The following is a 15,875-nucleotide window of genomic DNA, read 5'->3' on the forward strand; positions in this document are numbered from 1 at the left end:
ATTTGATATCTAGCCTGATCGTTATCAGTAATTAATATAAATATTAATTACCTGTCTCCAAGTTCCTTTCTTGCAGCTGACGAGGGCATATGTCACGTTCACCTTCTCACCGGGCATCAGTCACCTGTAAAAAGACACAGGTATGATAACATGTTCCTGATACATGCTACAGACGCTAATATATATAACATTCTCGGGCCAGAACTACTTATCTCAGGCATTATGAAACCGCATAACAAAAAGGAACAAAAAAAATTGGAACACATTGGGATCTAGGTGTTTTTTTAATTAAAATATACTGTATATTTTTGATATTTTGTTTTAATAAATATTTTATCGAAAAATGTTATATTATATTCAACAGTTAATCATACAACGGGAATGTATGCCTTTTAATTTTGAAAGGGGGGAGGGGTTGTATTATTTTATAAAATAATTTATGCCTCTCACATTAATGCTATGTGTGTATCTATTGTAGATTTTTTGGGGGTTTATTTATAAAATTTTGGTGCTTTTTTTTAATGTTCTTTTCTTTATTCTGAATTGTAGTTTTTTTTTCCAAAAACTTATTTTTTAAGGGATGTTTTTGTGGGGCGGGTTGATGTTTTTAAAAAAATTTTTTTTTATCAACCATTAATTTTTTATTTTTAAAGGGATACACCCCCTCCCATAGACTTCATTTGAGGGGGCAGGGTGTAACGTCATGAGGAGGCGGGGCCATGACGTCAAGAGCTCCTGACGCCGTCTCCAGTTTTCGGAACAGTTTGTTCCAAACTCAGAGCTGTGGAGTACCCCTTCAACTCTGTAACTATTCCGCTATTTTTTAAATAATTTTATCGACCGTTTCTAAATTTTTTATACTTTTTAAACTAGTCCTAATCAGTTTTATTTATTTATTTACTTCTTATTTATTGTTATTTTTTTCATAACATTTCTGGGTTTCTATTTTTATTTTTCCCATACGAGAACGACCTTTCACTCCTGATCTGATCCTTTCTTTGAAACACTGCACCACTATTGTAGTGCAGTGTATTATGCCTATCAGCATTATGCTGACAGACAGTGTATGGTTATGGTTATCGTTAGGGTATTTTCTATGGGGTTCCAAATTTTTTGGGGCATTTTTATGTATTTTTTAATATTTTTTAATATATTTATGCTAAGTTTGTAGCTATTGTAGATTTTTTGGGGGTTTATTTATAACATTTTTGGGATTTTTTTAAATATTTTCTTTTCTTTTTCTGAATTTTATTTTTGATACAACAAATTATTTTTAAAATAATTTTATCAAGCATTTATTTTTATTTTTAAATGGGTAGAGCCGTCACACCCCCTCCCACAGACTTGCATTGAGGGGGCAGGACGTGATGTCATGAGGGGCGGAGCTATGATGTCAACAGCTCCTGACGTCGGCTCCAGCGTTCGGAATAGTTTGTTCCAAACGCTGAGCTGTGAAGTACCCCTTTAACTCTCTAACTATTCCGATAATTTTTTATTATTTTATCGACCGTTTCCTAATTTTTTGTACTTTTTAAACTAGTCCAAATCAGTTTTATTTATTTATCTACTTCTTATTTATTTATGTTTTTCATAGCATTTCTGCCTTTCTATTTTTGTTTTTCCCATACGAGAATGACCTGTCATTCCTGATCTGATAGTTTCTATGAAACACTGCACCACTATTGTAGTGCAGTGTATTCTGCCTCTCAGCATTATGCTGGCAGACAGTGTATGGTTGTTGTTATCGTTAGGGTATTTTTTATGGGGTTATAAAGTTTTTTGGGGATTTTTCATATATTTATTTTTTAATTTCATTTTTTATTTGAGACAATTTTTTTAAAGGGATATTTTTGTTAAGGCGGAGCTATAGTTTTTCGTATATTTTATTAGATTTAATTTTCTTCTTTTAGTTTTTAACTATTCCCATTAAGGTACATAAAGCAGCCATCTTTCGATAGCTCATATATTAATAGACTGCAGTAGTATGACAGTATCTATTTTTAACTTATTTTTTAGCTAGGATCCATACAGAATACATTGCCATCTATGGGGAGGGCAATGCATTCGTGGAACCTCCGGCAATAATTATTTCGGCTGGAAATTCCTTAGTGTGAACCTAGCCTTTAAGTGTTTTATAAAGGGGACTTTTAATAGCGATCTTTAGATCACTCATATAACATACTGCATTAGTATTAAAGTGCAGTGTATTATGCCCTTCAGAATTAGGTTAAAAGGCTATGACTTATTATGGCTAATGTTTTTGGCTATAATTATATATTTGAAGCAAAAAAAAAATATTGATTTTTCTTTACTTAGTACAGTTAAGTCTTAAATTTGCGGTCAGTCACCCAACAGTCTAAAGTGAAATTGTAAACACTGCAGACAGTTCAGTCTATTCTATTAAACATTGATAAAGGGGATTCCTACAAATAAAAAAATAGAGAATAAGGATCATACATGTTCCTAATCTCTGTACCTGAGATATGGCTGTGTTATATAAGAAGCTGTCTATAGACGATATACTTATTAACAACACATATATCTTCATGTATAAGGGAGAGACTATGACATCTCTGCAGGTCTAGATTTGATATCTAGCCTGATCGTTATCAGTAATTAATATAAATATTAATTACCTGTCTCCAAGTTCCTTTCTTGCAGCTGACGAGGGCATATGTCACGTTCACCTTCTCACCGGGCATCAGTCACCTGTAAAAAGACACAGGTATGATAACATGTTCCTAATACATGCTACAGACGCTAATATATATAACATTTTCGGGCCAGAACTACTTATCTCAGGCATTATGAAACCGCATAACAAAAAGGAACAAAAAAAGTTGGAACACATTGGGATCTAGTTTTTTTTTAAATTAAAATATACTGTATATTTTTGATATTTTTTATTTTAATAAATATTTTATCGAAAAATGTTATATTATATTCAACAGTTAATCATACAACGGGAATGTATGCCTTTTAATTTTGAAAGGGGGGAAGGGTTGTATTATTTTATAAAATAATTTATGCCTCTCACATTAATGCTATGTGTGTATCTATTGTAGATTTTTTTGGGGTTTATTTATAAAATTTTTGTGCTTTTTTTAAATGTCCTTTTCTTTATTCTGAATTGTAGTTTTTTTTTTTCAAAAAACTCATTTTTTAAGGGATGTTTTTGTGGGGCGGGTTGATGTTTTTAAAAAAAAAAGAATTTTATCAACCATTAATTTTTTATTTTTAAATGGATACACCCCCTCCCATAGACTTCATTTGAGGGGGCAGGGTGTAACGTCATGAGGAGGCGGGGCCATGACGTCAAGAGCTCCTGACGCCGTCTCCAGTTTTCGGAACAGTTTGTTCCAAACTCTGAGCTGTGGAGTACCCCTTCAACTCTGTAACTATTCCGCTATTTTTAAAATTATTTTATCGACCGTTTCTAAATTTTTTATACTTTTTAAACTAGTCCTAATCAGTTTTATTTATTTATTTACTTCTTATTTATTGTTATTTTTTTCATAACATTTCTGGGTTTCTATTTTTATTTTTCCCATACGAGAACGACCTTTCACTCCTGATCTGATCCTTTCTTTGAAACACTGCACCACTATTGTAGTGCAGTGTATTATGCCTATCAGCATTATGCTGACAGACAGTGTATGGTTATGGTTATCGTTAGGGTATTTTCTATGGGGTTCCAAATTTTTTGGGGAATTTTTATGTATTTTTTTATATTTTTTAAGATTTTTATGCTAAGTTTGAAGCTATTGTAGATTTTTTGGGGGTTTATTTATAACATTTTTGGGATTTTTTAAATATTTTCTTTTCTTTTCTCTGAATTTTATTTTTGATACAACAAATTATTTTTGAAATAATTTTATCAAGCATTTATTTTTATTTTTAAATGGGTAGAGCCGTCACACCCCCTCCCACAGACTTGCATTGAGGGGGCAGGGCGTGATGTCATGAGGGGCGGAGCTATGATGTCAACAGCTCCTGACGCCGGCTCCAGCGTTCGGAACAGTTTGTTCCAAACGCTGAGCTGTGAAGTACCCCTTTAACTCTCTAACTATTCCGATAATTTTTTATTATTTTATCGACCGTTTCCTAATTTTTTGTACTTTTTAAACTAGTCCAAATCAGTTTTATTTATTTATCTACTTCTTATTTATTTATGTTTTTCATAGCATTTCTGCCTTTCAATTTTTGTTTTTCCCATACGAGAATGACCTGTCATTCCTGATCTGATAGTTTCTATGAAACACTGCACCACTATTGTAGTGCAGTGTATTCTGCCTCTCAGCATTATGCTGGCAGACAGTGTATGGTTGTTGTTATCGTTAGGGTATTTTTTATGGGGTTATAACGTTTTTTGGGGATTTTTCATATATTTATTTTTTTATTTAATTTTATATTTGATACAATTTTTTTAAAGGGATGTATTTGTTAAGGCGGAGCTATAGTTTTTTTTAAATATTTTATTAGCCTTGTTTTTCTTCTTTTAGTTTTTAACTATTCCCATTAAGGGACATAAAGCAGCCATCTTTTGATAGCTCATATATTAATAGACTGCAGTAGTATGACAGTGTCTATTTTTAACTTATTTTTTAGCTAGGATCCATACAGAATACATTGCCATCTATGGGGAGGGCAATGCACCCGTGGAACCTCCGGCAATAATTATTCCGGCTGGTAATTCCTCAGTGTGAACCTAGCCTTTAAGTGTTTTATAAAGGGGACTTTTAACAGCGATCTTTAGATCACTCATATAACATACTGCATTAGTATTAAAGTGCAGTGTATTATGCCCTTCAGAATTAAGTTAAAAGGCTATGAATTATTATGGCTAAAGTCTTTGGCTATAATTATATATTTGAAGCAAAAAAAAAAATATTGATTTTTCTTTACTTAGTACAGTTAAGTCTTAAATTTGCGTTCAGTCACCCAGCAGTTTAAAGTGAAATTGTAAACACTGCAGTCAGTTCAGTCTATTCTATTAAATATTGAAAAAGGGGATTCCTACAAATAAAAAATTAGAGAATAAGGATCATACATGTTCCTAATCTCTGTTCCTGAGATATGGCTGTGTTATATAAGAAGCTGTCTATAGACGATATACTTATTAACAACACATATATCTTCATGTATAAGGGAGAGACTATGACATCTCTGCAGGTCTAGATTTGATATCTAGCCTGATCGTTATCAGTAATTAATATAAATATTAATTACCTGTCTCCAAGTTCCTTTCTTGCAGCTGACGAGGGCATATGTCACGTTCACCTTCTCACCGGGCATCAGTCACCTGTAAAAAGACACAGGTATGATAACATGTTCCTGATACATGCTACAGACGCTAATATATATAACATTCTCGGGCCAGAACTACTTATCTCAGGCATTATGAAACCGCATAACAAAAAGGAACAAAAAAAATTGGAACACATTGGGATCTAGGTGTTTTTTTAATTAAAATATACTGTATATTTTTGATATTTTGTTTTAATAAATATTTTATCGAAAAATTTTATATTATATTCAACAGTTAATCATACAACGGGAATGTATGCCTTTTAATTTTGAAAGGGGGGAGGGGTTGTATTATTTTATAAAATAATTTATGCCTCTCACATTAATGCTATGTGTGTATCTATTGTAGATTTTTTGGGGGTTTATTTATAAAATTTTGGTGCTTTTTTTTTAATGTTCTTTTCTTTATTCTGAATTGTAGTTTTTTTTTCCAAAAACTTATTTTTTAAGGGATGTTTTTGTGGGGCGGGTTGATGTTTTTAAAAAAAAATTTTTTTATCAACCATTAATTTTTTATTTTTAAAGGGATACACCCCCTCCCATAGACTTCATTTGAGGGGGCAGGGTGTAACGTCATGAGGAGGCGGGGCCATGACGTCAAGAGCTCCTGACGCCGTCTCCAGTTTTCGGAACAGTTTGTTCCAAACTCAGAGCTGTGGAGTACCCCTTCAACTCTGTAACTATTCCGCTATTTTTTAAATAATTTTATCGACCGTTTCTAAATTTTTTATACTTTTTAAACTAGTCCTAATCAGTTTTATTTATTTATTTACTTCTTATTTATTGTTATTTTTTTCATAACATTTCTGGGTTTCTATTTTTATTTTTCCCATACGAGAACGACCTTTCACTCCTGATCTGATCCTTTCTTTGAAACACTGCACTACTATTGTAGTGCAGTGTATTACGCCTATCAGCATTATGATGACAGACAGTGTATGGTTATGGTTATCGTTAGGGTATTTTCTATGGGGTTCCAAATTTTTTTGGGCATTTTTATGTATTTTTTTATATTTTTTAATATATTTATGCTAAGTTTGTAGCTATTGTAGATTTTTTGGGGGTTTATTTATAACATTTTTGGGATTTTTTAAATATTTTCTTTTCTTTTTTCTGAATTTTATTTTTGATACAACAAATTATTTTTTAAATAATTTTATCAAGCATTTATTTTTATTTTTAAATGGGTAGAGCCGTCACACCCCCTCCCACAGACTTGCATTGAGGGGGCAGGACGTGATGTCATGAGGGGCGGAGCTATGATGTCAACAGCTCCTGACGCCGGCTCCAGCGTTCGGAACAGTTTGTTCCAAACGCTGAGCTGTGAAATACCCCTTTAACTCTAACTATTCCGATAATTTTTTATTATTTTATCGACCGTTTCCTAATTTTTTGTACTTTTTAAACTAGTCCAAATCAGTTTTATTTATTTATCTACTTCTTATTTATTTATGTTTTTCATAGCATTTCTGCCTTTCTATTTTTGTTTTTCCCATACGAGAATGACCTGTCATTCCTGATCTGATAGTTTCTATGAAACACTGCACCACTATTGTAGTGCAGTGTATTCTGCCTCTCAGCATTATGCTGACAGACAGTGTATGGTTGTTGTTATCGTTAGGGTATTTTTTATGGGGTTATAAAGTTTTTTGGGGATTTTTCATATATTTATTTTTTAATTTCATTTTATATTTGAGACAATTTTTTTAAAGGGATGTTTTTGTTAAGGCGGAGCTATAGTTTTTCGTATATTTTATTAGCTTTAATTTTCTTCTTTTAGTTTTTAACTATTCCCATTAAGGTACATAAAGCAGCCATCTTTTGATAGCTCATATATTAATAGACTGCAGTAGTATGACAGTATCTATTTTTAACTTATTTATTAGCTAGGATCCATACAGAATACATTGCCATCTATGGGGAGGGCAATGCACCCGTGAAACCTCCGGCAATAATTATTCCGGCTGGAAATTCCTTAGTGTGAACCTAGCCTTTAAGTGTTTTATAAAGGGGACTTTTAATAGCGATCTTTAGATCACTCATATAACATACTGCATTAGTATTAAAGTGCAGTGTATTATGCCCTTCAGAATTAGGTTAAAAGGCTATGACTTATTATGGCTAATGTCTTTGGCTATAATTATATATTTGAAGCAAAAAAAAAATATTGATTTTTCTTTACTTAGTACAGTTAAGTCTTAAATTTGCGGTCAGTCACCCAACAGTCTAAAGTGAAATTGTAAACACTGCAGACAGTTCAGTCTATTCTATTAAACATTGATAAAGGGGATTCCTACAAATAGAAAAATTGAGAATAAGGATCATACATGTTCCTAATCTCTGTACCTGAGATATGGCTGTGTTATATAAGAAGCTGTCTATAGACGATATACTTATTAACAACACATATATCTTCATGTATAAGGGAGAGACTATGACATCTCTGCAGGTCTAGATTTGATATCTAGCCTGATCGTTATCAGTAATTAATATAAATATTAATTACCTGTCTCCAAGTTCCTTTCTTGCAGCTGACGAGGGCATATTTTACGTACACCTTCTCACCGGGCATCAGTCACCTGTAAAAAGACACAGGTATGATAATATGTTCCTGATACATGCTACAGACGCTAATATATATAACATTCTCGGGCCAGAACTACTTATCTCAGGCATTATGAAACCGCATAACAAAAAGGAACAAAAAAAGTTGGAACACATTGGGATCTAGGTTTTTTTTAAATTAAAATATACTGTATATTTTTGATATTTTTTATTTTAATAAATATTTTATCGAAAAATGTTATATTATATTCAACAGTTAATCATACAACGGGAATGTATGCCTTTTAATTTTGAAAGGGGGGAAGGGTTGTATTATTTTATAAAATAATTTATGCCTCTCACATTAATGCTATGTGTGTATCTATTGTAGATTTTTTGGGGGGTTATTTATAAAATTTTGGTGCTTTTTTTTAAATGTTCTTTTCTTTATTCTGAATTGTAGTTTTTTTTTCCCAACAACTTATTTTTTAAGGGATGTTTTTGTGGGGCGGGTTGATGTTTTTTAAAAAAAAGAATTTTATCAACCATTAATTTTTTATTTTTAAAGGGATACACCCCCTCCCATAGACTTCATTTGAGGGGGCAGGGTGTAACGTCATGAGGAGGCGGGGCCATGACGTCAAGAGCTCCTGACGCCGTCTCCAGTTTTCGGAACAGTTTGTTCCAAATTCTGAGCTGTGGAGTACCCCTTCAACTCTGTAACTATTCCGCTATTTTTTAAATTATTTTATCGACCGTTTCAAAATTTTTTATACTTTTTAAACTAGTCCTAATCAGTTTTATTTATTTATTTACTTCTTATTTATTGTTATTTTTTTCATAACATTTCTGGGTTTCTATTTTTATTTTTCCCATACGAGAACGACCTTTCACTCCTGATCTGATCCTTTCTTTGAAACACTGCACCACTATTGTAGTGCAGTGTATTATGCCTATCAGCATTATGCTGACAGACAGTGTATGGTTATGGTTATCATTAGGGTATTTTCTATGGGGTTCCAAATTTTTTTGGCCATTTTTATGTATTTTTTTATATTTTTTAATATTTTTATGCTAAGTTTGTAGCTATTGTAGATTTTTTGGGGGTTTATTTATAACATTTTTGGGAGTTTTTAAATATTTTCTTTTCTTTTTTCTGAATTTTATTTTTGATACAACAAATTATTTTTTAAATAATTTTATCAAGCATTTATTTTTATTTTTAAATGGGTAGAGCCGTCACACCCCCTCCCACAGACTTGCATTGAGGGGGCAGGGCGTGATGTCATGAGGGGCGGAGCTATGATGTCAACAGCTCCTCACGCCGGCTCCAGCGTTCGGAACAGTTTGTTCCAAAAGCTGAGCTGTGAAGTACCCCTTTAACTCTCTAACTATTCCGATAATTTTTTATTATTTTATCGACCGTTTCCTAATTTTTTGTACTTTTTAAACTAGTCCAAATCAGTTTTATTTATTTATCTACTTCTTATTTATTTATGTTTTTCATAGCATTTCTGCCTTTCTATTTTTGTTTTTCCCATAATAGAATGACCTGTCATTCCTGATATGATAGTTTCTATGAAACACTGCACCACTATTGTAGTGCAGTGTATTCTGCCTCTCAGCATTATGCTGACAGACAGTGTATGGTTGTTGTTATCGTTAGAGTATTTTTTATGGGGTTATAAAGTTTTTTGGGGATTTTTCATATATTTATTTTTTAATTTCATTTTATATTTGATACAATTTTTTTAAAGGGATGTTTTTCTTAAGGCGGAGCTAAAGTTTTTTTTTTTTTTATATTTTATTAGCCTTGTTTTTCTTCTTTTAGTTTTGAACTATTCCCATTAAGGTACATAAAGCAGCCATCTTTCGATAGCTCATATATTAATAGACTGCAGTAGTATGACAGTATCTATTTTTAACTTATTTTTTAGCTAGGATCCATACAGAATACATTGCCATCTATGGGGAGGGCAATGCACCCGTGGAACCTCCGGCAATAATTATTCCAGCTGGAAATTCCTTAGTGTGAACCTAGCCTTTAAGTGTTTTATAAAGGGGACTTTTAATAGCGATCTTTAGATCACTCATATAACATACTGCATTAGTATTAAAGTGCAGTGTATTATGCCCTTCAGAATTAGGTTAAAAGGCTATGACTTATTATGGCTAATGTCTTTGGCTATAATTATATATTTGAAGCAAAAAAAAAATATAGATTTTTCTTTACTTAGTACAGTTAAGTCTTAAATTTGCGGTCAGTCACCCAACAGTCTAAAGTGAAATTGTAAACACTGCAGACAGTTCAGTCTATTCTATTAAATATTGAAAAAGGGGATTCCTACAAATAAAAAATTAGAGAATAAGGATCATACATGTTCCTAATCTCTGTTCCTGAGATATGGCTGTGTTATATAAGAAGCTGTCTATAGACGATATACTTATTAACAACACATATATCTTCATGTATAAGGGAGAGACTATGACATCTCTGCAGGTCTAGATTTGATATCTAGCCTGATCGTTATCAGTAATTAATATAAATATTAATTACCTGTCTCCAAGTTCCTTTCTTGCAGCTGACGAGGGCATATGTCACGTACACCTTCTCACCGGGCATCAGTCACCTGTAAAAAGACACAGGTATGATAACATGTTCCTGATACATGCTACAGACGCTAATATATATAACATTCTCGGGCCAGAACTACTTATCTCAGGCATTATGAAACCGCATAACAAAAAGGAACAAAAAAAATTGGAACACATTGGGATCTAGGTGTTTTTTTAATTAAAATATACTGTATATTTTTGATATTTTGTTTTAATAAATATTTTATCGAAAAATGTTATATTATATTCAACAGTTAATCATACAACGGGAATGTATGCCTTTTAATTTTGAAAGGGGGGAATGGTTGTATTATTTTATAAAATAATTTATGCCTCTCACATTAATGCTATGTGTGTATCTATTGTAGATTTTTTTGGGGGGTTATTTATAAAATTTTGGTGCTTTTTTTTAAATGTTCTTTTCTTTATTCTGAATTGTAGTTTTTTTTTCCCAACAACTTATTTTTTAAGGGATGTTTTTGTGGGGCGGGTTGATGTTTTTTTTAAAAAAGAATTTTATCAACCATTAATTTTTTATTTTTATAGGGATACACCCCCTCCCATAGACTTCATTTGAGGGGGCAGGGTGTAACGTCATGAGGAGGCGGGGCCATGACGTCAAGAGCTCCTGACGCCGTCTCCAGTTTTCGGAACAGTTTGTTCCAAACTCTGAGCTGTGGAGTACCCCTTCAACTCTGTAACTATTCCGCTATTTTTTAAATTATTTTATCGACCGTTTCTAAATTTTTTATACTTTTTAAACTAGTCCTAATCAGTTTTATTTATTTATTTACTTCTTATTTATTGTTATTTTTTTCATAACATTTCTGGGTTTCTATTTTTATTTTTCCCATACGAGAACGACCTTTCACTCCTGATCTGATCCTTTCTTTGAAACACTGCACCACTATTGTAGTGCAGTGTATTATGCCTATCAGCATTATGCTGACAGACAGTGTATGGTTATGGTTATCATTAGGGTATTTTCTATGGGGTTCCAAATTTTTTGGGCCATTTTTATGTATTTTTTTTATATTTTTTAATATTTTTATGCTAAGTTTGTAGCTATTGTAGATTTTTTGGGGGTTTATTTATAACATTTTTGGGATTTTTTAAATATTTTCTTTTCTTTTTTCTGAATTTTATTTTTGATACAACAAATTATTTTTTAAATAATTTTATCAAGCATTTATTTTTATTTTTAAATGGGTAGAGCCGTCACACCCCCTCCCACAGACTTGCATTGAGGGGGCAGGGCGTGATGTCATGAGGGGCGGAGCTATGATGTCAACAGCTATTGACACCGGCTCCAGCGTTCGGAACAGTTTGTTCCAAACGCTGAGCTGTGAAGTACCCCTTTAACTCTCTAACTATTCCGATAATTTTTTATTATTTTATCGACCGTTTCCTAATTTTTTGTACTTTTTAAACTAGTCCAAATCAGTTTTATTTATTTATCTACTTCTTATTTATTTATGTTTTTCATAGCATTTCTGCCTTTCTATTTTTGTTTTTCCCATACGAGAATGACCTGTCATTCCTGATCTGATAGTTTCTATGAAACACTGCACCACTATTGTAGTGCAGTGTATTCTGCCTCTCAGCATTATGCTGACAGACAGTGTATGGTTGTTGTTATCGTTAGGGTATTTTTTATGGGGTTATAAAGTTTTTTGGGGATTTTTCATATATTTATTTTTTAATTTCATTTTATATTTGAGACAATTTTTTTAAAGGGATGTTTTTGTTAAGGCGGAGCTATAGTTTTTCGTATATTTTATTAGCTTTAATTTTCTTCTTTTAGTTTTTAACTATTCCCATTAAGGTACATAAAGCAGCCATCTTTTGATAGCTCATATATTAATAGACTGCAGTAGTATGACAGTATCTATTTTTAACTTATTTATTAGCTAGGATCCATACAGAATACATTGCCATCTATGGGGAGGGCAATGCACCCGTGAAACCTCCGGCAATAATTATTCCGGCTGGAAATTCCTTAGTGTGAACCTAGCCTTTAAGTGTTTTATAAAGGGGACTTTTAATAGCGATCTTTAGATCACTCATATAACATACTGCATTAGTATTAAAGTGCAGTGTATCATGCCCTTCATAATTAGGTTAAAAGGCTATGACTTATTATGGCTAATGTCTTTGGCTATAATAATATATTTGAAGCAAAAAAAAATATTGATTTTTCTTTACTTAGTACAGTTAAGTCTTAAATTTGCGGTCAGTCACCCAACAGTCTAAAGTGAAATTGTAAACACTGCAGACAGTTCAGTCTATTCTATTAAATATTGAAAAAGGGGATTCCTACAAATAAAAAATTAGAGAATAAGGATCATACATGTTCCTAATCTCTGTTCCTGAGATATGGCTGTGTTATATAAGAAGCTGTCTATAGACGATATACTTATTAACAACACATATATCTTCATGTATAAGGGAGAGACTATGACATCTCTGCAGGTCTAGATTTGATATCTAGCCTGATCGTTATCAGTAATTAATATAAATATTAATTACCTGTCTCCAAGTTCCTTTCTTGCAGCTGACGAGGGCATATGTCACGTTCACCTTCTCACCGGGCATCAGTCACCTGTAAAAAGACACAGGTATGATAACATGTTCCTGATACATGCTACAGACGCTAATATATATAACATTCTCGGGCCAGAACTACTTATCTCAGGCATTATGAAACCGCATAACAAAAAGGAACAAAAAAAGTTGGAACACATTGGGATCTAGGTTTTTTTTTTAATTAAAATATACTGTATATTTTTGATATTTTTTATTTTAATAAATATTTTATCGAAAAATGTTATATTATATTCAACAGTTAATCATACAACGGGAATGTATGCCTTTTAATTTTGAAAGGGGGGAAGGGTTGTATTATTTTATAAAATAATTTATGCCTCTCACATTAATGCTGTGTGTGTATCTATTGTAGATTTTTTTGGGGGTTATTTATAAAATTTTGGTGCTTTTTTTTAAATGTTCTTTTCTTTATTCTGAATTGTAGTTTTTTTTTTCCAACAACTTATTTTTTAAGGGATGTTTTTGTGGGGCGGGTTGATGTTTTTTTTAAAAAAGAATTTTATCAACCATTAATTTTTTATTTTTAAAGGGATACACCCCCTCCCATAGACTTCATTTGAGGGGGCAGGGTGTAACGTCATGAGGAGGCGGGGCCATGACGTCAAGAGCTCCTGACGCCGTCTCCAGTTTTCGGAACAGTTTGTTCCAAACTCTGAGCTGTGGAGTACCCCTTCAACTCTGTAACTATTCCGCTATTTTTTAAATTATTTTATCGACCGTTTCTAAATTTTTTATACTTTTTAAACTAGTCCTAATCAGTTTTATTTATTTATTTACTTCTTATTTATTGTTATTTTTTTCATAACATTTCTGGGTTTCTATTTTTATTTTTCCCATACGAGAACGACCTTTCACTCCTGATCTGATCCTTTCTTTGAAACACTGCACCACTATTGTAGTGCAGTGTATTATGCCTATCAGCATTATGCTGACAGACAGTGTATGGTTATGGTTATCATTAGGGTATTTTCTATGGGGTTCCAAATTTTTTTGGCCATTTTTATGTATTTTTTTTATATTTTTTAATATTTTTATGGTAAGTTTGTAGCTATTGTAGATTTTTTGGGGGTTTATTTATAACATTTTTGGGAGTTTTTAAATATTTTCTTTTCTTTTTTCTGAATTTTATTTTTGATACAACAAATTATTTTTTAAATAATTTTATCAAGCATTTATTTTTATTTTTAAATGGGTAGAGCCGTCACACCCCCTCCCACAGACTTGCATTGAGGGGGCAGGGCGTGATGTCATGAGGGGCGGAGCTATGATGTCAACAGCTCCTGACGCCGGCTCCAGCGTTCGGAACAGTTTGTTCCAAACGCTGAGCTGTGAAGTACCCCTTTAACTCTCTAACTATTCCGATAATTTTTTATTATTTTATTGACCGTTTCCTAATTTTTTGTACTTTTTAAACTAGTCCAAATCAGTTTTATTTATTTATCTACTTCTTATTTATTTATGTTTTTCATAGCATTTCTGCCTTTCTATTTTTGTTTTTCCCATAATAGAATGACCTGTCATTCCTGATCTGATAGTTTCTATGAAACACTGCACCACTATTGTAGTGCAGTGTATTCTGCCTCTCAGCATTATGCTGACAGACAGTGTATGGTTGTTGTTATCGTTAGGGTATTTTTTATGGGGTTATAAAGTTTTTTGGGGATTTTTCATATATTTATTTTTTAATTTCATTTTATATTTGATACAATTTTTTTAAAGGGATGTTTTTCTTAAGGCGGAGCTAAAGTTTTTTTTTTTTTTTATATTTTATTAGCCTTGTTTTTCTTCTTTTAGTTTTGAACTATTCCCATTAAGGGACATAAAGCAGCCATCTTTTGATAGCTCATATATTAATAGACTGCAGTAGTATGACAGTGTCTATTTTTAACTTATTTTTTAGCTAGGATCCATACAGAATACATTGCCATCTATGGGGAGGGCAATGCACCCGTGGAACCTCCGGCAATAATTATTCCGGCTGGAAATTCCTCAGTGTGAACCTAGCCTTTAAGTGTTTTATAAAGGGGACTTTTAACAGCGATCTTTAGATCACTCATATAACATACTGCATTAGTATTAAAGTGCAGTGTATTATGCCCTTCAGAATTAAGTTAAAAGGCTATGAATTATTATGGCTAAAGTCTTTGGCTATAATTATATATTTGAAGCAAAAAAAAAATATTGATTTTTCTTTACTTAGTACAGTTAAGTCTTAAATTTGCGTTCAGTCACCCAGCAGTTTAAAGTGAAATTGTAAACACTGCAGTCAGTTCAGTCTATTCTATTAAATATTGAAAAAGGGGATTCCTACAAATAAAAAATTAGAGAATAAGGATCATACATGTTCCTAATCTCTGTTCCTGAGATATGGCTGTGTTATATAAGAAGCTGTCTATAGACGATATACTTATTAACAACACATATATCTTCATGTATAAGGGAGAGACTATGACATCTCTGCAGGTCTAAATTTGATATCTAGCCTGATCGTTATCAGTAATTAATATAAATATTAATTACCTGTCTCCAAGTTCCTTTCTTGCAGCTGACGAGGGCATATGTCACGTTCACCTTCTCACCGGGCATCAGTCACCTGTAAAAAGACACAGGTATGATAACATGTTCCTGATACATGCTACAGACGCTAATATATATAACATTCTCGGGCCAGAACTACTTATCTCAGGCATTATGAAACCGCATAACAAAAAGGAACAAAAAAAATTGGAACACATTGGGATCTAGGTGTTTTTTTAATTAAAATATACTGTATATTTTTGATATTTTGTTTTAATAAATAT

At 32.3% G+C, this 15,875-nt stretch overlaps 1 long non-coding RNA gene across 2 annotated transcripts; it reads right to left on the reverse strand.

Moving 5' to 3' along the window:
- Positions 1 to 1,197: 1,197 nt before the first annotated feature.
- Positions 1,198 to 15,536, reverse strand: LOC130319704 (uncharacterized). 2 transcript variants are annotated; one of them, XR_008865807.1, is made up of 4 exons: positions 10,409 to 15,536; positions 7,814 to 7,886; positions 5,230 to 5,302; positions 1,198 to 2,709 (listed from the first exon to the last, which is right to left on the reverse strand). It is a non-coding gene; the product is annotated as an uncharacterized LOC130319704 (long non-coding RNA). The 2 variants fall into 2 exon arrangements; XR_008865808.1 differs by lacking the exon at positions 7,814 to 7,886.
- Between the last annotated feature and the right edge of the window lie 339 nt (positions 15,537 to 15,875).

This window comes from Hyla sarda, unplaced genomic scaffold, assembly GCF_029499605.1.
Source record: "Hyla sarda isolate aHylSar1 unplaced genomic scaffold, aHylSar1.hap1 scaffold_2154, whole genome shotgun sequence".
NCBI lineage: Eukaryota > Metazoa > Chordata > Amphibia > Anura > Hylidae > Hyla > Hyla sarda.